This window comes from Balearica regulorum, chromosome 7 (assembly GCF_011004875.1).
Source record: "Balearica regulorum gibbericeps isolate bBalReg1 chromosome 7, bBalReg1.pri, whole genome shotgun sequence".
Lineage (NCBI taxonomy): Eukaryota > Metazoa > Chordata > Aves > Gruiformes > Gruidae > Balearica > Balearica regulorum.
Genome location: NC_046190.1, coordinates 13,862,952 through 13,886,517, shown reverse-complemented (window position 1 = coordinate 13,886,517; position 23,566 = coordinate 13,862,952). Strand labels below are relative to the sequence as shown.

General features: G+C 45.5%; 1 protein-coding gene across 4 annotated transcripts in view; it reads right to left on the bottom strand.

Moving 5' to 3' along the window:
* SH3PXD2A (SH3 and PX domains 2A) overlaps nucleotides 1–23,566 on the bottom strand; it is a 269,997-nt gene that overhangs the window by 238,036 nt on the left and 8,395 nt on the right. The window lies entirely within an intron of this gene.

The window sequence follows — 23,566 nt, the reverse complement described above, 5'->3', positions numbered from 1 at the left end:
ATTGAGGCGAGATGCAAAGGAAGATCTCCAGGTTCTAGCCCCACAAACTCCGTGTGCCCAACTCTGTTTGCAGCCCACTGATGGGAGCTGGCTCTCCACCAGGAGGTCCTCAGGTAAAAATAAACCCTTGATCATGCACCAGCAGATGCAGACTGTTAAATGAGAGGGGTTGCCCTCAGCAATGCCACCAGGCCCATGGCTCCAAGATTTGCACTGGTGTGCCTCAGGTAGAAGGAATGGACATCCTGGATATTCCCTGGGCACAGTGATGGGGCGATATGGGGCGATTCATCACTCTGGAGGCCAGCAGGATAGCTTCCAAGGTTAAAAAAATAAAATATCTGCTCCCGGGTCAACCAAATCCCACTGGAAGCAGCAAGTAGGGAGGAAGTCTCCCACAAGACACACCAAACCCTGTCTGACGCAGCCACCATGGCTACTCTCATTTGAGGACAAAGTCAGACAAAGTGAAGGCAGCTCTTCCAGATGAGAAAACCACAGGCTCGGGTGCCAAAGACACATTATTAGGCTCCCACAGTCTCTCCTCTGTGTTAACCATCCAAATTGCTCTTGAGGATAAGTGAAGGAGGCCAGTTGGAGAACTGACCAGTAGTTTTAATGGGGGATAACCACCAGCCCTGAGACACAGCTGACCACAGGGCAAAACCACTGCTCCCATCAGCATTCTCCAGGAGTGTCTCAGCAAGCCCAGGACTGCCCTGGATGGGATAGGCAAGACCAAAACCTGGGCCTGCACGCCTGGGATCCACGTTGTCTGTGCTCCAGAGAAAAGCGATTTCTGCACCAGTAACACAAAGACAGCTGAAAAGTTCCTCATGGCTTGTCAACACAGAGGCAAGTCTCACCTGATGGTGAGATGGCGACCTGATGTTTCCAGTTCTTCATGGTCACAAAAAAGATCTCCCTTTTTCTAAACACTGAGATGATGAGTGTTTTGCTTTGGTCCCGTGGAAAAATGTCATCTCCTCAGGAGGGGAAATCTGCCTGAAAAGTATAGGGCAGAGACTAAACAGTCTGCAGAGATCACAACAGTGATCCCTTGGAGGGTCAGCTTGCCAAGGCACTGAAGAATATGCTACACTTCAAGAAAGGGCCTAAATTCCCAAGATTTCAATGAGATTTAAGCCTATGCTTAACTCTTGTTGACTTGCAGCCTGCTACTGTCAAGGTCTTCCTCTTTGCCACTTTGCCCAAAGTAGTGACAAATTACAGCCCCTGGACTTGTACAACTGTTGATTTGTAGGCTCTGTTGAAAATCCTAACTCTTGGTGACTATCCATCCTTCCACCATAATTTTGGGCTTTCCCAAAAACAGGCCCATGCAGTCAGTCTACAACCTTGACCAAGTATGATGATGCTCTTCCAGTCTTGCACAGTTTAGTAGGAACCCTCCAGCCCAACATCTCCCCAACTGCAGCACACATTAATTGCTCCAATACCCTCATTTCGCACATCCTTCCAACTTTCATCTGGAAATGACTGAATCCTCTCCAGATTGGTTCACTTCTTGCCACAGCTGCAGCACTCCACACACATTTCCAACCATTGCTAAACCACCCTAGCTGTGGATGCCGCACTGCCAGTCATTCAGCCTGGGGAGGGCTCTGAAGCAGCCCCTCCACAGTGACAAAAAAGCCAGGTCATGACTGCAGTCACTCAGCAACCAGAACTCCTTGGAGAAGCTGCCACGTGGCTTTGGTCTGTCAACCGCACTACCTCTTGACTTGCAACCAGAAAGAGCCACAGCCAGCAAGCACGTCACCAACTCTCCAAGTCAGCAAATTACTATCACAGTGAGAAATCACACATACAAAGATACAGAAAACAGAAAAACGTCACACCTCTTCTAGCTGACTAGCCCCATTTCTGTCCCATGGATTTAAGGAGTGGGATAGGAGAAAGAGGCTGAAGGTTTTTTTCAGGAGTTCAATGAAATCCCATCTATGGGAGAGGGGCACCAATTCCCATCTGCAGACCTGGCCACTCAACAGGTCCACCAGTCCACTTGGAAACACCTGCCAGGCCGACTGGAGACACAACTGCCTTCTTGCTGACATGGGAGCCCTCCTTAGCTCAAAAACTGACTCCAGAACAACACTGAACTGCAAATCTCCTTGGCAGGGTAAATTATTGAAGCATGATTTAAAAGTGAGCTCTGAAGCTAGGGAGCTCAGCCAACTCCTGCATCTGGCCACAGTATTGAGAGTCAATCCCCCAGTTAATAACCTCAGACTCCATTGAGGTGTGACATTAAAAAACAATCCAAATAATATCTCAACCATGTCACTTTATTCTTTTTCCCCTTGAAAGGACATCTGGCATGCAACGCTTGGGTTTTCCCTCATCCCAGGGAAACCAGCAGCAACATTTTCCAAGGGTCTCTGTTCATGCATGGCTCCTAACATTTTTCCAACCAGCTGGACTCCCATCCCCTTCTCTTCTCCTCTCTCCCATGGAGAAATACAGTTGCTACAATCAGCCTGTAGCTGGGAAGGGAAGGAAATGTCATTCCTGTCACTGCTGCTCCAAAATTAGCAGCTGACAGTGGCAGACTGCAGTGCACCCACGACCTCCTTTAGAAAGGTAAAGGCATCTCTCTCACCTCACATACAAGAACTCTCCAGGAACAAGTGTCTCAGTCTGGACACATCTAGCTATGGAAATAGTCTGTAGACCTGTTTCTAAATCCAGCTCAAGCACAGCTTCCTCCATGTCCATGTTCTTGCATGTACCTTCGTGACCCCTTTAGAAATGCAATTTCAAGACCACGCCAGTAAAGCACCAATCCCGGTTTTCAGGTTGACACAAGCTGAAATTCTCTTCCAACTTTGTGTTCTTGTGATTTTTCCAGCTGCTAAGAAACCATCTCTTCCCCAGAAGGAACTGTGGAAATAGGCTTGGATATCTATGACAGCTCCAGCAACCTTACCAAATTCCTCACCGCAAAACCAGGTAGGACTCAGACCAACCCAAACAGCATCTAGACTTTAACTCCTACCTTCAAGTGAGCACAGGGTCAAGGGCCATTGATGCCAGTGGGATGGGTGTGAAGATGGAAACCCTGAGAAGCCCAATCTGAACTATAACGGTGAAACATTACAGAGTTCTTTCCTAAACATGAGAACATGGCCTTAAAGAGAACCATAGCATTTCCAGAGAAAAACTGAATTGAAGCTACACCACTGAAACGGAGTCACTGCTCCAAACACATTTGGAAGCTCCACTCCAAGAACCAATACAACCATGTGACTGGCTCAAAGCCAAGGGGATGGCATCTGGAGGTGAGGAGGGTGGGAGAGGCTTTTCCAAGAAGGGAAGAAAAACCACTGTAGGAAAAGTTTGCGCTTAGGTCTTAAAGACCTATGAAACAAGGAGGTGAAATGCAGAGGGAATTCACAAGCAAACATCCCTCAGGAACACCAGCATCAGCACACACAGCTGGGACAGGTAAACTTGATAGTGCTAGGCACAAAACAGAAGAAAAAATGTTTTGGAGGCAACATTTTTTTTTTTTTTTTTCAGGAAAAGGGTGCAACATGGCTATAAAACAGTGCATTTTCCTATCAAGTTTATTTTCAGCCTTGGGCTGCAGGCAGTGCTCTCCTACTGACTGCCAAGCTGGCTACTGTGTTCCTCTTCGCTCTGCAGTATTTACTTGATTGGCAAGATACTATTTCAGAGCTCTAAAACCCTCCTGGAACACGCTCCCAATAAACTGAATTCCTCTTCTAACTAATCATTTTATTTGCCTAATAATTAGCAGCACTTGGAATAAATTAGAAACCACAGGCAGAATCCAACAGGGTTCGGTCCCTGCCCAGCAGCTGTTTATACCGTCCTGTGAAGGACAATGACTGAGGTCTCCAGCTCAGCTCCTTGTGCTGAGGCTGGGCAGCAGAACAAGCAGAAGACTACTGGAAGCATGCTGGGGAGCTGCCTGCTCTAGGGCACGATGCATTCCCAAGGTTAATAACATCTGACTCAACTTCTATGTCCTACCTTGGCCTAGAAAAGATGTTCTCCTTGGGTACTTGCCTTCAAAGAGCAGCAAGTCCTGTCTACTCACTTCAACATAAGCAAGTATGCTCTTACGGGGTGCAATGAAGAAGTTGCCCTTTGGCAGCAATAAGGCAGAGCAGTAGCTGTAATTTCACCTATACAAAGCAAACAGAAAGTACGTTTCCTGCATTTCTCTAGCAGCAACTGGAGGCATAATCTGGATGCAGTATCCAGGAGACTGAACTGCTCGCCAGCCGTTATGGAAGCAGCACCATAAGGCTAGGTCTAGTTAAACCCAGATAAAACCCATTCTAGAGATGCCTTAGAGCAGAAATTGAAATTCAGCAGTCAGAGGACAGTTATTCACAAAAATGAAGGATGAACAGCTTTGTGAAGCAAGTATCAATGGTACATTTATACTTAAACTAACTACCTTTCAGATAACACTGAAATAAAACTAATACAGATCAATATTGAGAGGGCATGTTGCTGAAATGCAGCTGCAGCATAGCAGTGCCCCCCACTCAACCAAAGCTGCCCCTCCAAGCAGCAGAAGAAACTCAATGGAGCCTCTTTGTGGCACACCCAAATCCTATGGGATATAAAAAGCCCATTGAGTTGCCTGGCAGGGGGGCACAGCAACTCAACCTTGCACAGGGATCTCCTCTTAAAACACTTCTCATCTTCCTCTGTGTGCAGGCATACAGACACACACAGTCTCCCAGCCCAGCGGGGATGAGATATCCCAGTATCAAATGCTTCAGAAAGTTCAAACGCTAGTCACGTCTGAGGGGGAGAGCAGCACAGGCTTCAGCATTGCAGGGGAAAGATGGCCTCCTACATGCTGACCCACCTCCTGCTCCATCTCCTCTCCCATGGAGCCTAAGGCAGTATTTCCAGTAAAGTCCTGTGATTCCATATGCCCAGGTTTGAGGCCCAGGGCAAAGGCAATCCTGGGACAAACCCGCTCTGCACAACGTGCAGAGGACAACAGAGATGTCCCCAGAACAGGGAACGTGAGCTTTAAAATAATCTTCTGGGGGGAAAAAAGGCCAATATCCTGAAGCATAAAACCACTTTAAGCACACTCGTTTCGCAGTTGCTAGAATATAAAGCCAAGCCCTGGAGCTCTGCCAGCCAGTCAGTATTTTTATGACCGTATCAAAGCACATGATAAAAACAAAAAGCTTAAGGGTCAAACTCAGTGCCAGGATTAGCAACCAGGCTGAAGTGAATAGCATGATACCAGGTCTGAACAGGATCCTCTGATCACAGGCACTAAAACACATTTGTTTGTTGTTTTTTTTTAACACAGACAGCAGTCACGCCTGAAATCCGTGTGCCAGATTCCTCCTTCTGCCCATTCAGGTGGGGAGGGCTTTGTGCAAAATCTCTAAACCCTCTCCACAGAGTCTGCAGCTGTCTCAAGTCACGTACATCACCCCAAGGAGCACACTGTCCAAACCCTTCCCTCGTCATTATTTCAGTCCCCTACTGCAGACGCTGCCCCTGCCAGGGCTGCTCCCCACAGCAGAGTATTTCCCTGCTTTAGGCAGTATCCAGGGTATGACAAGTTTGCAGGTTGGAGCCTGCAAGCACCAGAAGAGAAGGGTTCCCTTCTGAGTAGACTTCAGGTTCTTACCAAGAGGGCTAGAGGCAGCTATTTTTAATTTATTCGGTATAAGGAATCAGCCAGCTTGTGCCAAGGAATTTAGCAGATGCAGCATCATCACAGATTAAGAAAAACCAAGGGGTCATTTCATGCTACTTCAGAAACTGTTGAGAAAGGGCATCCATTGCAGACAGGAGATCCCAACCCCAGCATCGCCCACAGAAACTGCCTCAGTGACCGCTGGCAGTGGAGACACCCTGAGCGAGCCACTTGGGAGCCCTGCTCAGACTGTGGCTGGTTTCCCAAAAGCCAGCATGCTCACTGCAGGGTTACTAGGTGGTTACACAACTGGGACTTGCTGCCACTGCTGCAGCCCAGAGCACAAAAGGTTTGCAGCTGCTCCAAGCTGAAACGCCTGGAATTAGAAACCATCAGAGACACCTTCTCACTCTGTGGGTATCAGCACTTTGTGCCTCTGTCGCCTTCGTGCTTACAAGGCAGGAGGCAGCAATGACAGGCACGCGAGCTGGGGAGAGGGATGGGGACACTAGTGGGTGGTGGCGTGTCCCCTGCAGCCTGGCAGGACACGGTGCCACCTCCTGCCATTGCAGTCCCCTTCTCATGGCCGCAGAGCCAGGGCGTCCAACACAAACCTTACTTTCAGCTAAATTTCTCTTTTATCCAAGGAGACAGGAGGCTTCCCTATCGAATAGTGTCCAAGAGTGAATTTTAATGGAAGAGAACAGAGAGAAGCTTAAAGCTCCGGTTGTTTGTTTTAAACACTGGATGTTCCCTTGGCTTGGTTATTTTGGCCATTGGTTAAGCTCCCTTTTATGTTACATATAGAGAGAATTTCTTCTTTTCTATGGCAAGGCTGATCAAAACTGGGAGTGATTTCCTTCCAAAATATTTTTTAACTAAATAAAATGACTTATTTGTTGCATTCAGTATTTTTCAACAGTGCTTTAAGTTTCTGCACAAGATGCAGTGTTTTATTCCAGATGATGTAAATTCAAATAAAAGCCTTTTTCCACCTATCTTTCAGCAGGAAAAATGTCCTTTTTTAAGGTATTAGCATTCATTGAACATGAACTGCAATGATAATTCTTCAGTTTGTGTTATTTCACTAAAAAAAAGTTAAAAATGCACATTTTTTTAGCCACGGTGGTTTTAACTGCAGACAGGAATTCTCACAACAGGAATTAAGGACAGTTTGGGGACTATGTTAGGCACAATGGAGGCTTTTGATAAGTAGATGCCACTGTGACCTGTTTGCACGTAACAACAAAATTACAATTGGAAAAAGGCACTGAGGGAGGGAATGGCTGTGAACAGAAAGAGAAGAGCTTTGTCCCCCTTGTTCAAGCTGTCCACCACCCATCACTCACGTCTCTAAGCTCTGACCTTATTTCACACAAGCTGCCAAAGAGCTTTCATCCTTCAAAGTGCTGAGCACACTCCACTCCCACACAGCTCTCTCCATCATCAAGGCTTGGTGGATTTGAGGCTGCAGCTCAGCCCCAAAAACACAGTGAGATGGCACCAAACCTCACTTCTAGACTCTGCCCGGAGCAAGCTGTAATTTTGATTAAAGAAGCAAAATTTCTAGTTCCCCCAAGGAGCTCCCACTTGAATTTTTTTTTTTGATCCGTCCCCCTTAGTCAGATTTTTAAACAGCTAACAGTGTCATCTTCTCACCTTCCTGACATCACCTGACCCACAGGGCTTGGCCGGGGCTAGACTTGAAGCACATCATACAATATTATGCCACCTCTGATGTAATGTGTCTCTGTGAGAGATGATGGGGCCAGACTGTGCCTATGCATAAATGCAGAAAGCAATTTTGGGGAAGAAAACATAAAGAGGAACTTTTCCAGGAATAAATTAACAACCTGCCACAAACAACATATGCAATAGTGTCTCTGTTTCCAGCTACAGCTTGTCTGATGAAGCAATTAAAAAAAAGTAGTTTTTACAGGGTAGTTTTGATTTTTTCCCTTATTTGAAACTTCAGCTGACATCAGCAGGAAGAGCACAGGTCTGACCACACTGCAAAGAGGAGGTGTAGCCTTCCCTCAGAATATACTTTATATCTAGTAAATCCCAAGGCTGCTGTAACACGTGGGTCCAGAAACCCAGTCTCACTGCTGTTACATCCCCAGTCAAGGACAGTTGGGCAGGGATCAAATCTAAACCCACAAGTACTGTCTCCTTGTGACTGCACACATCACTCGTACAACTCTATGAAGGCATCTTCCGTTCACTAAACTGAAAGCATCTGACAAAAATGGAAAAACACCACCATATCCCCCAAAACTGAAGGAGAAGACATGGAAAAGGCAGTAGCTTGTATCAAGCTAATGAACACCAGTGGTCACTATGGCCTTCGTTAAGGTAACTTTGCAACTCTGATTTAACAAAGAAAGTAGAAAAAAAAGAAAAAGAAAGCAGCAAAAAAAAAAGAAAAGAAAGAAAAAAAAATCAGACCACGAGTGATTTGCCAACAGTCACACGGCAGTCTGCGGCAAGGATGAGGACAGAAGCCATGCCTCCTTACACCCGAGTCACTATGAGAGATGTTTCACCATAGCGTTTTCCCCTCAGAAACTGCTCTCATTGAAGCCCCAGTTCAAATATCCCTCACTTCAAGGGGATGAAATTTCAAAGGAGATGAACCCTTCAGTGCAAACTCATCCTTAGGTTGTTGTTCTTGCTGCCTGGAGGAGATGGCACTGCTTCTATCTTAAAAGGTGACATTAACAAACCAAAGAGACTGGTTTTGAGCCAGTTGCATGTGCCCATGGCAGATCAAACACTGGAAAAGGAAAAGCCAATGTATTTTGGGTTACCTGTCCAACTACAGGCTTTCAGCACAGAAGTTTGCTTCTGTGAACTACCCTCTGAATCCCAGAGACAGGAGGACCATAACATCTTAATGGCATAGCATGGGGATAGGCAGCCCTGGCACAGCTCAGAGACAGGCCCAAGCTGGCCTCAAAAGGGCAGAGTAGATACTCAGTGCAAACCACAACATCCAGGTGAGATATAAAATAAATAAACCAAGGTCTGTGCAGTCTCAGCTACACAAACCCAGGGCTACAGCTAGCTCAGACACACCTACACAAAGTGCTGTCACAGCCAAGAGCCGCTTTATTTGCGAGAACAAAGATGAAAGCTGTTGGTCTTTTCTCAGAAGTCAGTGATGGTTTTTAATGCTCAGCATTTGTGAAGTCAGATGTGTGAGAGAGAGTCTAAAGAGCTGCTTCAGGTCAGCCCAGAGGTGTGCCAAGGCAGGGTCCCTCAAATTTGAGAGATGCACTGAATTACTGCCCATGCAGGGCTTGCGTTTACTTTCCCATCTCATCTCTTGGACCGTGGCTCTAGAGCACATAGCAGGAGCAACTCAGAAGATGCCAATTTATAAACCAGTGGCTCCTGGACAGACACCTTTGCACTCTATGCTGAGCACCACCATGGAACAGGCCAGAGCCTCTGACTGCTGTCGCCTCTCCCAACCAGGGAGCTTGCGAGGATGCCCGTGTAAGATTGACGGTTGGACTTGATGATCTTAGAGGTCTTTTCCAACCTTAAAGATTCCAAGATCTGCAATCATATTTTTGGCACTAGGGAAACCTTCCCTCAGACTATCCAATGTGCACACCTCAGCCAGGTCAGACAGACCAAGGACATCCATCAACTTGTCGCCTTCTCCTATCCAAAACAGATGAGAAAATAGTATTGACCCTTTACATTGTTCTGAGGACTAACGAGCCACTGCGCCACAGCGCAGTGATGAAGTTGACTATTGCCTCTTGCTAAGTCTTATTATGACTGTAAAATTAAACAGGTTATTTAAAAAGTGGTAAAATGACTCCCACTTCAGAACACAGCTCTCAGGGGAAAAAAAAGAAAGTTTGCACTTTCAGCAGCGCAATGCATGAGATTGTCTTAATTACCAAAGGAAAGTCAGCTGGTTCAGTTCCTATCATCTTAATTTTTCTCTCTTTGATGTCTTGATCGTATCTTTTGAACAACACGCTTGAAGCTTAACACTACGGAGAAGACTTATTTTCATAATGAAAGGGAAATATTTTGCTCCATGCATAATATTTAGTTATCCTGATAGGTTGCCTTGATAGGGCTTCATATATTGTGTTTTCAAGCTAACTCTGAGCTTAAAGGAGGCCTGCAGGGTAGTGCAAGACTTCTATCTAAATGATAAATATGCAACCAGTGTATGTGTCTGGCATCCTTTAAAGTGATATCAAAAGGTTTCTAATAAGAAAGATACAAGCACTCAAAACTTGCTTATCCTAAAGGCATAAAAAGGAAGTTCACTTGTTTCCCATTTTAGTTTTAAAAGTTAAAATTTCTAGGCCGTATGAAAATTGTTAAACCTTTGCACAGCACAACAGATCTACTGTTGTACAACATACAAAATGAAAAACTCTCTCCACTTCCCACAGACACCAGGGACGGCCAAAAATCTGGAGCAAGCACACAGCTTTGAAAGCTGCCAATAACAGAATTGGGTTTTGTGAGAATTGCAGCAATCTATAGAAAATGTACTTGTATGCCCCTTTGCACTACGCTACAGTAACAGGAACAGCAGGAGGGCAACCCAGCTACACGTACACAGCACCAAATTCCTGGGGAGGCAGCTGGCCAGGCATGCTGGAATGGCAGCTCTCTACAGCTGCCTGCAGTTAGGAGCTCTTTTCTTGATAAACGGGTCCCATTCAAGATGGGCTGCAATGCAATTTATCAGAACAGTGTAAATTGTAATCTGAAGTCAATGAGGATATCCCCATCAGGCTGTGCACCAGAGTAAGGGGTAGAGAATTGTGGAGGAGAACTTGCTAAAAGGATGTTCAGAGACAGGAAAAATGTCTCCAAAATGTTTATGGCCTAGGCACAAAGTTTAGGGCTGTGGCCAACACTCCAGTTCTCCACATACAAGCTGAGTTTTGATATTACAGGTTACATTGAGTCTATCTAAACAAAACCTAGCTGCAGAGGAGTGACTTCAGGATGCAGACTTTATTTTAACTATAACACCCATTTCCTCACTCTTTTCACTTTAAACCAGATGTTATTATATTGGGGTGTGTGACATTTACACTTAACAATGCAGACTCTGCTTGGATTTGCTGAAACAGGGAACAAAACCATGATTAAACTACTTCCTATATGCAAAGGCTCTTTGAACATCGTGTGTGTCATGGAGACTGGCGAGTCAGGGGAGCAACCGCTGCCCAGCTGAGGTCAGACATGCTTAGAGCTGCAGCTGAGCAGATGTAGGAGGCAGCTGGCCACCGCTCACCACCGCCCATCGCTGCCCCTTCCCTCCAGCAGTTACCACCACCTCACATCTGCCAGAAGGACCAGGTGTGCCGTCCCTTGAAAATCTAGATGAGAAAAATCCTACTAGGAAACGGGCTGTAGTTAATCCCTGCTGATTTGGGAGAAGGGAGAGCACCGGGGATCGGATCTGCAGGAGGATGTGACCTCTGGCCAGGAGTAGCTGGAAGCGATGACACTTTACCCCAGCACAGGACAGCATCCCTGAGCACAGCCCCAGGCTTCCACTGACGGACAGAAAAGCTTCTCTTCCAAAAAAGGAAATAATTTGGGGCTTTTTTTTCTCCCTGCATTGGCCAACCACAGTCTCAGAGAAATGCCAAGACAAAGCGGCTGCAGGGAAGACGACCAGGGCTGCTTTCAGTGGCAGCTACTCCTGGCTCAGCGGCACTGTCATGCTAGATAGCAGGAGCCTAACTGGCTCTGGGACCTGCCTGGTCCTCTGGCAGGAGCTGCATGGGATATCAGAAAAGGGACATATACCGTGCTCCTAGATACACTGCAACAACCTGAAGCCACTCATACCAGCAACACATGTGAAAGGACAGGGACATACACCCTCACAAGCACCCCTGCTCTCAAGAGATCTAAGTTTAATTGAGATTGAACTAGAACAACAAAATTAAGAGGTCAACGTGCATCAGCAGCAACGCAGCTAGAGTCAGGACCCTTGAAGCAATCCTCCCCAGATCAGAGACATGTCTGAAACAAGTCAGGGAAGAGAGAGACAAAGGAAACTGCCCCCAACACCCATGAAACTGCAAAGGAGGTCCTTCACAGCCCTTGCTGGGTGCATTACTGCCCTACAGAGGGGCAGGGCTGACATGGCTTTGCAGCTCACACCAAGATCCTCTCTCCTGCACTCTGTCCACCAGCCGACCTGAGCTCTGTTAGCAACCAGCAAGCTTTGGACATGACTAAAGATGGCTAAGACTGTAGCTGTCTGTAGCACCCCCCAGCAGAATTTTAGCCCCATTTCTACCCACATTCATTTGATACCTTCTTCCCTGCCCTGCTATTTGCCTCACTGCAGAGCAGCTTCCAAAACTTGCTTGCTTTAATCTTCAAAAAAACCTTTTCTATCCCACTTAAGGATGCTGCAGAGACAGACCCAGACTGGGGGCAGCCCAAAAGCCACCTGCTCTGGTGACACCAGCCTCCCCATGCTCTACTCATCCCTTCTCCAGTGAGCAACAAAGAGTGGACAAAGGCTGGGACCAGCATAAACACATGCCAGCTGAGCCTGCGGGAGGCAGGGAAAGGTACTGCCTGGGTGTAAGCAACACTCATCCTGTCCATAGAGGAACGGTGGGAAGGAAAGGCCACCACCCTCTGCAGTCTTCCTCACAGGGAGCAGAAGAGACAGACACACATGCCCCTCAGCCACAATTTCATCCTCTAATTTAGCAGAACTCTATCCAGCCAGCTTCCAAAAATAAAAATAGACTGAATTTTAGGTGCTGGGACAGCCCCCTAACACTCACAGAGCCAGCAAGGGGCTTTTCTCTGCCTCGGTGCTGTCCCCTGACAGCTGAGTTGCCAAGGAGCCGGGATGTGCCAAAGGAGCCATCGCAGCTGCAAGACCAGCTGAGAGCCTGGGAGAAACCGAGCCAGTGCATTCTGCAAAATCTTGTGGAACAGTTCCTCCAACGACTTAAGTTTCTCACCCCTTACACGTACATCTCTCCCCCAGCTCTGGACAGCCCATGTCATTTTTATCAGCATCAGTTTGTGCTACCTGGGCAATGCTAAGCATGCAGCTGAATTCTATTTAAAAAATCATGTTTATTAGAAAAATACATTCCTAGTGAGCTGACAATATATTTCACTAGAAAGAGGAGTTTTAGGGCATCCAATGTTACAATTACTATATCTCTAAATAAAACTGAAAGAGACACTTGGTGCATTGGAAATTTGGCTGATTTTCAGCAACAGTAATGATAACAGTATTTATATCCTGTTCCTCCTTCTTCCAGCATGAAGGAAAGCTCTTACAGTCTAAGAGGACAGCAATAAGCACAGGATAATAAAATCACTCATTGTTGAAATACAAACATGCTCAAAATACATCAAATTAGGAGCTGTAATTTGAGAGAGGGAGGCATCTCAAGTTGTGATAACAAACTCTTTCTGCTGGCAAATCCATAGCACTCCATGGCCAGAATCATCATTAGCATGTTTCTTTACAAAGATCAATTAAACCAGGGCACAGATTTGAAAGATCTTCCCAAGGAAACCCAGTGAAGCAGTGGGAGTTGCAAAAGAGACCTTTGATTCACTCTCAATTCGCCACATGAATCATTTCATGTTGAACAACCACCAAACCACACTGAAGAAATGCAACCAGAAGCTCCCAATCCCTGAAGCCATTTCAGACAGCTCACCAAATCATGCAACAGATTGATCAGCCACATTACCAAAGTGCTATGATTTACTGTATTACATGCATTAGTTAATTCATGGCAACTTTGCATAAACCTTGATTTGCATTGCAAGACAATTTGACTCAGTTTAGCAAGTTCACTATACCATGGATTCAAGCAGACTATGAGTTTGCAGGCAGAGTTAGCGCCCCACTACTCATGCACTGTTACTTATTAAATTGCAGTAAATTGCCTGTGCAATTTAAACTGAGATCAAAGGGAGACCAAATCCAGCCCCTGTAATTTTGGCAATAGCATCTCTTTGCAAGATCAGTCCTGATCGTGTGGAGTCAAAGTCACTGTTACAGCTCACTGCTCTAGCATGAGGAACCTCAATTCCTCTGCCCAGCAAACCCCCATGGACACAAGCAGGAATCCAGCTGCAACAGAGTTAATTGGCGATAGTCAATCAAGTTTTTTCCTCAGCTGTGCACTCCAATTATTCAACTTCAACTAACCAATTATTGAAAAATCACCTGGGAGCCAAAGACTGCAGAGGGAACAGTTTTGCAATAAATGTTCTTGAGCTTAATCCCCTTTGTATAATCTTTAAGTATTACAGTAACAACAAGCCTAGAAAGTATTTTATAGCCAGTTACACTGCTGAATGTTAGCCTCTCTTTTTCTAAAGTAAGTGACAGCTGTTGGCAATCCCTCCAACCCAGCTCCTCCTGCTAATCCCCATCTGCCAGCGGGTTAACATGGCCTCAGGAAATGGGCCCAGTATCTCGGGCACGTGATCATTAATGCTGTCCTGCCTTAGCACTTTACACTGTTTCCATGCCTCCATGGGCACAACATCTCTGGGTGGCTGGAGAGGGAGCCAGGCATCAGTTGACCCAGGTGCTTGTTATCGCATCTGATTTCACACAGCTCATTTTACACTGCAAGGTCCCAACCATGCAACTGCCCAGGAGATGTCTTGTCTTGTCTCCTGATGGTCAGTCAAGAGTGCTGACCCCAGTCCCATAGGCTAGCAGCTAAAATGATGTGCTCCTTAATGTGTTCAGCAATAACCTATTTGGGCAGTTAGAGCAAGGGTGGATAACCAGGGTCACACCTGATACTGCCCAAGACTAGCAAAAGGGATGTCAGGGTGGGCAGCTCAAAATATCCCAGGAACAGTCCAGTTTCCAACACACAAATACTCACCACCTCCCAAGAAAACAAACCAACCCCAAATCCACTTTCTCAGGGCCACTCTTTCCTAATTTCACCACTCATCTGCTTAGTGACAACAGACACATCGTACCAGGTCACCCATCTTGCAGGCAAAAAAACCGCTATGACAGATCTGTACCACTTTCCCTGCAGGGCTGCACAGAGGTTTCACCAGCTGTGTATGAGGTTCTCAGGAGCCTCGGAGAAGCAGTGAGCTGGAAGCACAAAGCATCCCTGTGTTCTCACTAGTAGCCAGCCCTGGTTCCTCCCCGCCACACATCTTTTAGCCTCTCTACACGTGAACCCTTTACATGGAAGCTTTACAAAGGAGCTGCCACTGAACAACCATCACTATCCCAGCACAAATGTCTTGCTCCCTCCAGAAAGATGGCTTGCAACCTTCTGGTTTTAGCTTTAGCAAATTACAATAAAGACTTGTAAGGATGTGCCTCATGATGTCACACCCTGCTACCTACTGCTGACATTTTCAGGGTACGTACATGCTCCAAGATGCTTCTGTAGTTTCACTGACACTTGTGGAGAAGTGGTGTCTGCACATTTTTCATTCACTGAACAGGAAATTTAAGCCTAAGAAAGGCAAACCTACTGCCAGTTGTTACTTTTACCAGCACTTCTAAAACAGGCCACAAGTCTCAGTGTGAAAACTACTGCCTTGAAACATAAGGCACTGCGTTGCTCCCCTCTTGGATCTCCCAAAGAAATCAGCCTCTAAGACGGACTTAAGCATCTGAAGGGCAAACAAGTCTCAGAGCACTTTGATGAAGTAAGCTGTGGCCATCCCAAAGCCTTCCAAGTTCATTGATAACAAATTAATCCTACAAGATGTGTAAAAACTGGCACTGAGCATGCTAGTGAACACACTGAACAATCTTCATGTCAGGTCCTGGAAATGTTCCCCAGCAAAGGGAGATAGAGAGACACCAGCCAGGAGGATAGCTGGCCAAACAGCCAGGGTCAAGGATGGCTTTGGACAAGGAACTCAGTACTTTGGAGCAGAGTCAGCACCCAGCTTTGTAAAGGGGACAACTTCAAGCGATGGTGATTTTAATGGCAGCAGATCTATAACCGCACAACTTGGACTCATGGGGACTGAAATCCCAGGGGTTGTAATGGCCTTTTCCTTACCCCAAAGACAAATGCCAAAAACATTTTAAAAGTGCAGATATGGAAGCTGAAAAGAGTGAGTGTTTGTCAGAAACATCCCAGCATCAGTTTCGGATCATCAGCATCACAAACCAACCTACAAAGAAGCTTGCTGATAATCACCCCAGCTATCTCCACTTACACACGTGTGATGTGGCACGTCATTTCTGTGCCTGCCAACACTACAAGCTCCAAATGTGACCCTGGCTCTCTTCCCCAAGCTCTGAGAAACTCTTGTTATGTTTGGCTCCCCTCTTGTTCTCCCTTCACAAAAACAGCATGCTTCCACAACATCAATCTGGAATTATTTACTGTTGTTGAAGCTCAGACAGAAACCACAGGCCACCTCTCCTCTCACCCAAGAGGGACAAGCAGAGGTTGCCCAAACGAGAGGGCTTCACCCAAGTGCTCTATCAACCCTGCCAAGCATCTCATTGGGCAAGTTGCTGCCCGCTGAAACAACACTCTTCATCTCTTCTGCTCTGCTCCCGAGACCTGCTGAAAACTAGTTTATCTCTGTTTCCAGAACATTAAATAGACACCATCTGCTTAAAATTACCCTCATTAAAGCTAACATGGGAACTTAATCAACCATATTTTCTCTTCTCTGCTTTTGCAAGTGGAGTGTCACTTGCAAGGTTTTGGGACTAGCTCTGAAACTCCCTGAAGGGAAGAAAATGAAACCGTGGAAGAACCACAAGTTACTCTCCAACAAGCACCCTCCTTGTGCTGACACAGCGCACAGCTCAGGCACAGGACAGACCCAGGAGCCTGTCTCCAAATCACATCTGACTACATCTGGCAAATCACCCCATTGAGGTCAAACTTATTCCCAGGTGGCTGCATCCAGTCCCTGCCAACATGGACAAGGCTGTACCCAGCAGTGCAAATTAACCCCTGATATGCCTGAAGTTGCCTAGACCAAATTATTGTCAGTGTCTGAGCTAAGCAGCTCGCTTGTACTCAGTCTGCAACAACTGTGAGAAATGTGGGGCAGAGAAACTTGTCTGCTACGCACCTTTGAGGGTAGCCTTTTCTACAAGAGGAGGCTAGAGCAGCTCAGCAGAATGAAGGCTAAGAAGGGACACCATCACTCTCCACAAAATAGAAGTGGGACAGGAGGTCAAACCAAACTGAGAGTGAAGAGACCTATTTATGCAAAAGGACAATACTGGTGCGAGAACAAACAAGATGCTTGTGAATAAAAAAAAGTGTACACTGGAAGTCAATAACCATCAGAAGTCTGAAGTTTCCAATCAAGCCAACCCAACCACCCTGAAGGTTCATATGTGGGAATGCAATATGCTTTCACACTATTAATGACCTAGGTCTGTCCCAGGTCTATGTTCTACAGTCCCACGACCCACTCACAGTACTTTTAGTCATAAATGCAAATACTTTTTTCCATCAGCCCAAATTATCTGCTAGTCTTGTGACAGCTCTGAGAAGGCACTTCTGCCAGGAGATACATTGCTGCAAACACAATGCTCTCCCTGTCTGATCTGCCTACCTTGTGAAGAGGTGCTGATGCACAGAATATTGGGGGATCCTTGGATGAAAGGCATTAGATAAGTACAAAGCCTGAATATATTACTAGTAATACCACACATGATATGTCCACAAAAATAAATTGCTACTTGACCTCAGGCTGAGAAGCAGAAAGCAATCTGCCAAAGCCCAGGTGCATGACACTAACCCATAAATACGTGATGGGATCAAAAAAAAAAAAAAAAGCATACAGAGCAGAGGAGGGAGCTGGAAGTGATGACAGGAGGCTCACTTCCTCACGGCATGCACTGTGCTTCCTAACTTCATCTGGTCAAGACTCAACAGCTCTCACTAATATTAGCAATATGCCACAAGCCTCAGAAGCCTGAGCTAGTGCCATACTGTTAAGGGAGTTGTGGGAGACCATCAGAAGACCCAGGCTGAGCCAAAATCAAGTTCCATCAAAGCTCAGCGCACTGTTTTTAATGAAGCTGGTTGGTAAATGCTTAATAGCAACATAGAGAACACAGTGTGCTTAGTCTTTAGCAATCGGTAGATTACAGACTTTCTGACCCAATCACTTGCCTTGACTGCAGTGTTTAGTAGCAGTCAGTCTTGTCCCCAGAAATTTGCCAATTAATTTTTTGAACCACTTGTACTTTCATGCTTCATATCACTTTTCAGCAAGGTGTTGCACAGCTTAATTACACAGTGGAGAAAAACATTTAATTTTATTCCACCTCGTACCCAAGAATGTTGTCATTCCTGCACCACTGCCAAAAGGCTGAACCCATTCCTCTCCATCATCTATCTGTACCTGTAGCAGAACAACTCAGGATCTGCATTCAAATGAGCATCTCTCCTCTTTCCTCTGCTTTTAGACTACTTCAGCTGATTTGGGATATCATTTCAGACAGGTCTTAGTATGAGAAGAATTGGACTGTTGCCAGACTCAGAAAGACCATCTAGAGATTAGGGATGGGAGGTTTGTTTGTTTTAAGCAGATTAGCTCCCATCCACTGAAGGTAACTTTATAAATCTTTACTTTCATATCCTTCACACAGACAGCTGGAAATAAGTCTAGAAGCAAAACAAGGAACAATAGTTACAAGAATGTTATAAATGGCTTTATTTCATCTGTGGTGAGTGTTGTGTCTGAAAGCTAAGGAAGTTAGTTTATAACGTTAGCAATTTGACAACTAGTTTTTTTTAATAGGAACTCAGCTATTGTGTTTTGAAACAAACAGGAGCTAGCATGGGCGGGGTATTGCCCCTGGCTATGACTTGACTATTATTTTATCAATTAGGAACAAGGCTGGGCTGCAAATCCCTTTACCTTGTTTTGCATGCAGGAACTCATGAATCCAAGAGTTTGTCTTGGCTAAAGTCACCTTAAGATGAAGCTTTACAAACCAAGACATCTTTGCTAAACAGATACAGGACATCTAAGACAAATAGGTTGGAAAGTGTTAGCCGCAACTGCTAGACCCTACATGTTTCCCATAAAGCATCTGTAGGCTTTTGACGGACACAGAGACCAGAACACAGGCAACAGTGGGAAGAAAGAGCCTGGGAACTCAGATAAAGACCCAAAGTGAATGGACCTTTGCTGACGACAGCACTGTAAAGTTGGCTTTCGTGCTTGGCTCCTAGTAAAACAATGACATAATGCTGTTTACTAGCGGGGAAATATGAGGGTTGGAAATGGGTCTGTAAAAAAACCACTAACACAGTTTTTTGACAAGCCAACAGATTAACATCTATTGTCACTGGGGCAAGGCCAAACTCAGCTGGAAAAGGTCCAGGAGTTTGATGTCACCAAGAGGCTCACAAGGACGTCAGCTAAAGAGCGTTCCCATGTCATTTCAGCATTCACTGCTGCATTACTGCCTAAAGCAAGCTATTAGCCACCATCACCTTCTGTTTAACCCTTTCTGTCATGACATGCAGTAAAGACAACACGTTGGCCTTTCGGCAATAGGGGTTTGACTCAGAACTGCTACAGCTCACATTAACCAGATGCAGAAGATTGATAAAGGACCAGGCAGGATGTGGTGCTGGCAGATAAAATGCATATTCAATCAGGTTTGGACTGTCAGTCCTGTGTTAGTACTAACTACAGTCTCTACCTTTCTACAAACAGAAACCGCATACATCATTTCCTCATTTGACTCCTTAGGATGTTTTCAAGTCCCCTGCGATCCAAATCACGTGCCAGTTGCACCCTCGACTTGGTCCAAGTTAAGGTCGTCATCATAACCAAGCCAACACCTCTCACATGCAGCAAGACAATGGCCAAGAGGTTTCAGCTCCTCACCAACAAGATCCCAACACAAGGACACCTGGACTCCCATAAATGCAAACACCTGGTAGAGAACAGTCTTGCTCTACTCACCAGATAAGCTACAGCCCTGATGGCTTAGCAACACTATATGATAATGTGGTGAGCAGAGCCCCACAAAGCCCTCAGCACACAGGGAAAGCTCTCTGTCACCTCTCCTCAGGCACAAAGGCTGCAGTAAGCACATCAGTGCTATACTCTCAGTCCTTCTACAGACCCTCAAAACCTAATGGAAGGCACTGGTGCTTGTCCACAAGATATTCTTCAGTCCAGCCCTACCATACTTGGAAGGTCACCTAGAACTCCAGAATTAGGACAATGGGAAATAACCCCATGCTGTGGGCAAGATTATAGCTTTTCAGAAGAAGGGGGAAAAATGAAAGAATAAAAGAGTATTCTGAGGGTCTGGCCAGGACTGTGAAATCAGCTCCAATGCGACCTTTGCAAACCTCTGCTTTCCATTCCATTTCCTTAACCATGCCCTCTTCTTGCTTAAACACAGAGCAGCACAGAAGTTAAAACAGAAGCAAAACACATGCACACACAAAGTGTCACATCAAAACTCTAATTCCTACCACAAATACAAGAGAAGAATTATGTAAAACAGCAATCCCAATGTTCATCCTGGCCAACAACAGGGCACACAGATATACAGTGTTACTCACAGCTGGAAGGACCAGTAGAAGACCCAACACTGCCACAGCCAAGCAATTCAACCAACACCTTCAGCGGTGATGCCAACGGTCTGAGCGCCAACGGTCTGAGCACCAATGCCTTGCTCCCATCCCCAGGCTGTACATCCTCAGATCCTGCTCACTTGGGCCGGAGCCTCAGTTCTTTCAGAAAAAGGAGACTCCTCCAAGATGGTGGTGCCTCTTGCACACCAGTACACACCATCGCTCTCCGGCACCACTACCAAATTGCCACCGCTGTACAAAAAGCCACTGGTCCTTACGCCAAGAGGACAGATGGAGGTTTAAAGACAGACTGACGGACTCTCCTGCCCAGATCATGACTACTGCACTCTCCCAGAGTTGTTAGCCATGACAAATTCATTTAAAATATTTTTAAACTGAAATATTTATACTTATCTTTACAAATCAGGTATGTCTGTATTAAAGGAAGAAATGCAAGTTACAGCTGCCCAGCTCAGAAACAGGTGGAAAGCTGCTTCCCCAAAACAGTTCAGAGTTTTGACACAGACTGTTACAATCACAAATACAGCAGCAAAAGATTAAACAGAAAATCTCTTGAGCAGTAACAGCCAGAAGACTCCTCTGTATGCCTCAAGTGAGAGTATTTCAGAGGCTGGCTACTGCACTAGATTGATTTTGAGTAAAGCATCCTGTGTTGTCTTTGTAAGACACCTTCTGCTGAAGCATTTGAGGGAAAACTTGCCTGGATTCAGGGAAGAGAAAGAACTTGTTAAGGACGTCCAAGGTTTGTAAAATGCAGAAGATACAGGACTGTTACCCCTTGGTACGTGGAAAACCAGCATGGAAGTTCCTCTAGAATCAGTCACTTTTTATTCTCTACTTCAGCCAACAGCTCTAATATCTTATTATTAACAGAAAATAAGCAGCCCTTTGTTAATAAAGGGATATTACCACAATGCTGGTTCAGGGATTCTGACAGTTTCACCTGATACATAAAACACACACACGTATGCACAGAGCTTTCCTCCTACTCCTGGCTTTCCTCTGTCCCATCCCAGAAGCCAGCTCCAGAGCCTGTTTTAATCCCACTTAGGAAAATGCTGAACTCCAGTCTTTCTTCCTGTGACATGCTTGGGAGATGGGAGGAGGGAGATGCACTTAATCTGCTCTCCGTGGCTTTCTTCCAGGAAAATACTTCACATATCCTTATTTGTTTGTTTTTAAATTCTAAGTGGTTTTAATACTGGTAAAAGTTGCTGGAGTGACAGCCCTGGGAAACTGCAAGCTTCCCACTTCCACGCTAGCAGGGGCTGTGCCAGCTGCCCTGCTTCTGCTGAAGACCAGGAGCTCTGCTGCCTCTTGTAGAATCTATCCCACAAATAACTGTCCCTCAGTTCAGGCTACTCGAGATGAAGCAGGTGTCAGAGTGCCAAATTTTCAGGCAAAGGAAATATACTGAGCTTAGAGACAGTGCAGCAAAGCACTAGCAGGGCAGGGGAATGGAAAAAACATTTTAAACTGATTTTCAGAGTATTTTGCTTGGAGTCACAAGGGTCTAGTGTCAGCTTGCACCTGCTGCACAGGGGAAAATCAGGAATAACCTACCCACAAAAAATACATGTGTGGGTTAACTTATAAACAATAACAGAACAGCTTGAGCCAGAGTAGGAAAATCTCTGGGCATGCCAAGGGGGCAATTAGAAATCTCATCTTCACAGAGAAAATGGTAATTCAGATGCTCTCTGTTGCATCAACCCCCCGAGGGTGCACAAAAGCCTGGCAAGAAGATTTCGCCTCCGACAGTGAGCTTTCCTGACAGGGAATACAGAGACACCAGAGATATCTGACAGCAGCAGCTAGTAGCCTACAGCCACGGCCTTGCTACAAGAAAGACCATACTCCATGCTTCACGTTGAATACCTCCACAGACCCTGGGACTCCAAGATGGGAAGGAATGCCCTAGAGGAAGAGGTTTACAGCCAGCAAGCATGGCTGGCATCCTAAACGTACATTTCCTCAGAGGGGAACGTAGCTTTTATATCATCCCATTCATTACTGTTGTCTGCTGAATGCTGTTAGGGAAGCAACAGTCTGATTCCCATTTCCGGATAACGACACGACCTTGCCATTCTGCAATCGCTGCTCCCAGGGGTGTACTTGATGGTAGAGGAATAGGACCCAAACTCAGGGGTTGCAAAGCCTGTGCTAGCAGTCAGCCCTTAGGTAATACACACATCTTTTCACTCAATAAAAGGTACGTAAATCCTGTTAGCTTTGCAGCAGAGCACACTGAGATCCAGAGCGGTTAAACAAACAATCCAAGGCCATACCACCAGTAAAGAGGACATGCAAGCTCTTCTACAACACTGCACAATGTCTTGAGTGTATCACACTGGACATTAGTTCAAACCTTTCTGGATGATTTGTGAACTTTATACATTAAAGTCTGCACTTATAGGAATGTCCTGGACAGTGGAAAACCATGTTTCCAGTATTTCAGGGGCAGCTATGGAAGACTTCTGTAAAGGAGACAGAATGGCAGTGTGGAGTTCTTCTTTAAACACAGCTATGGTTAGCAGTGGTTTGGCATGTTTCTCCTGATGAAAGCAGATAGGGATGTTTTCCTTGCGAACAAGTTTGCATCAAGCCTATAAAAATCATGCTACTGACTGCTGAGAGCATAGCAGCCTAGTGCATCACTGCATTTAGTTAGCATGGTTTATAGGAAAAATAAAACACACCCTATTGGTCAGAGAAACAGTGCCAGCAACATATCAAAACATAATTATTGCTAGTTAGGTTTCAAACACAATACATATGGGATCACACACATATTTATGGACACTTAAAGCCTATGAATATTTTATTCCATCCAACGAGTCAACCATCACAAACTAAAGAAGTTGCATTATAATAATGAATGTTACTATCCAGCATTACAGCCTTATTGTGGAGCCATGGTACACCCAGATCATGGGCTAGAGCAGTCAGGACTATTAAGACCAATTAAGAATACACTGCAGCGTAGTAGTGCAATATGTGATGAAGACAGATTTGGGGATATATTCTGCCCACAGAAGCAGAATGCTCCCAGTCTAAGGCCTTGGTTCATTACCTACACATTGAGTTCCTCTTCCAAAAACTGGAATAAAGAGTAGCTTTGCCAAAGTCAATGCTTAATAAAATCAAGAGAAGAATCTTTATGACTGTCACAACGGCCACCCTAAGCATGAGAGCACCAGTTGACACCACCACGTTCAAGCACTTACAGGTACTACAATGAATAGAATATATCTCTGGTCTACCTTCATCCCAGGGCAATTTAAAGCGTTATGTTATC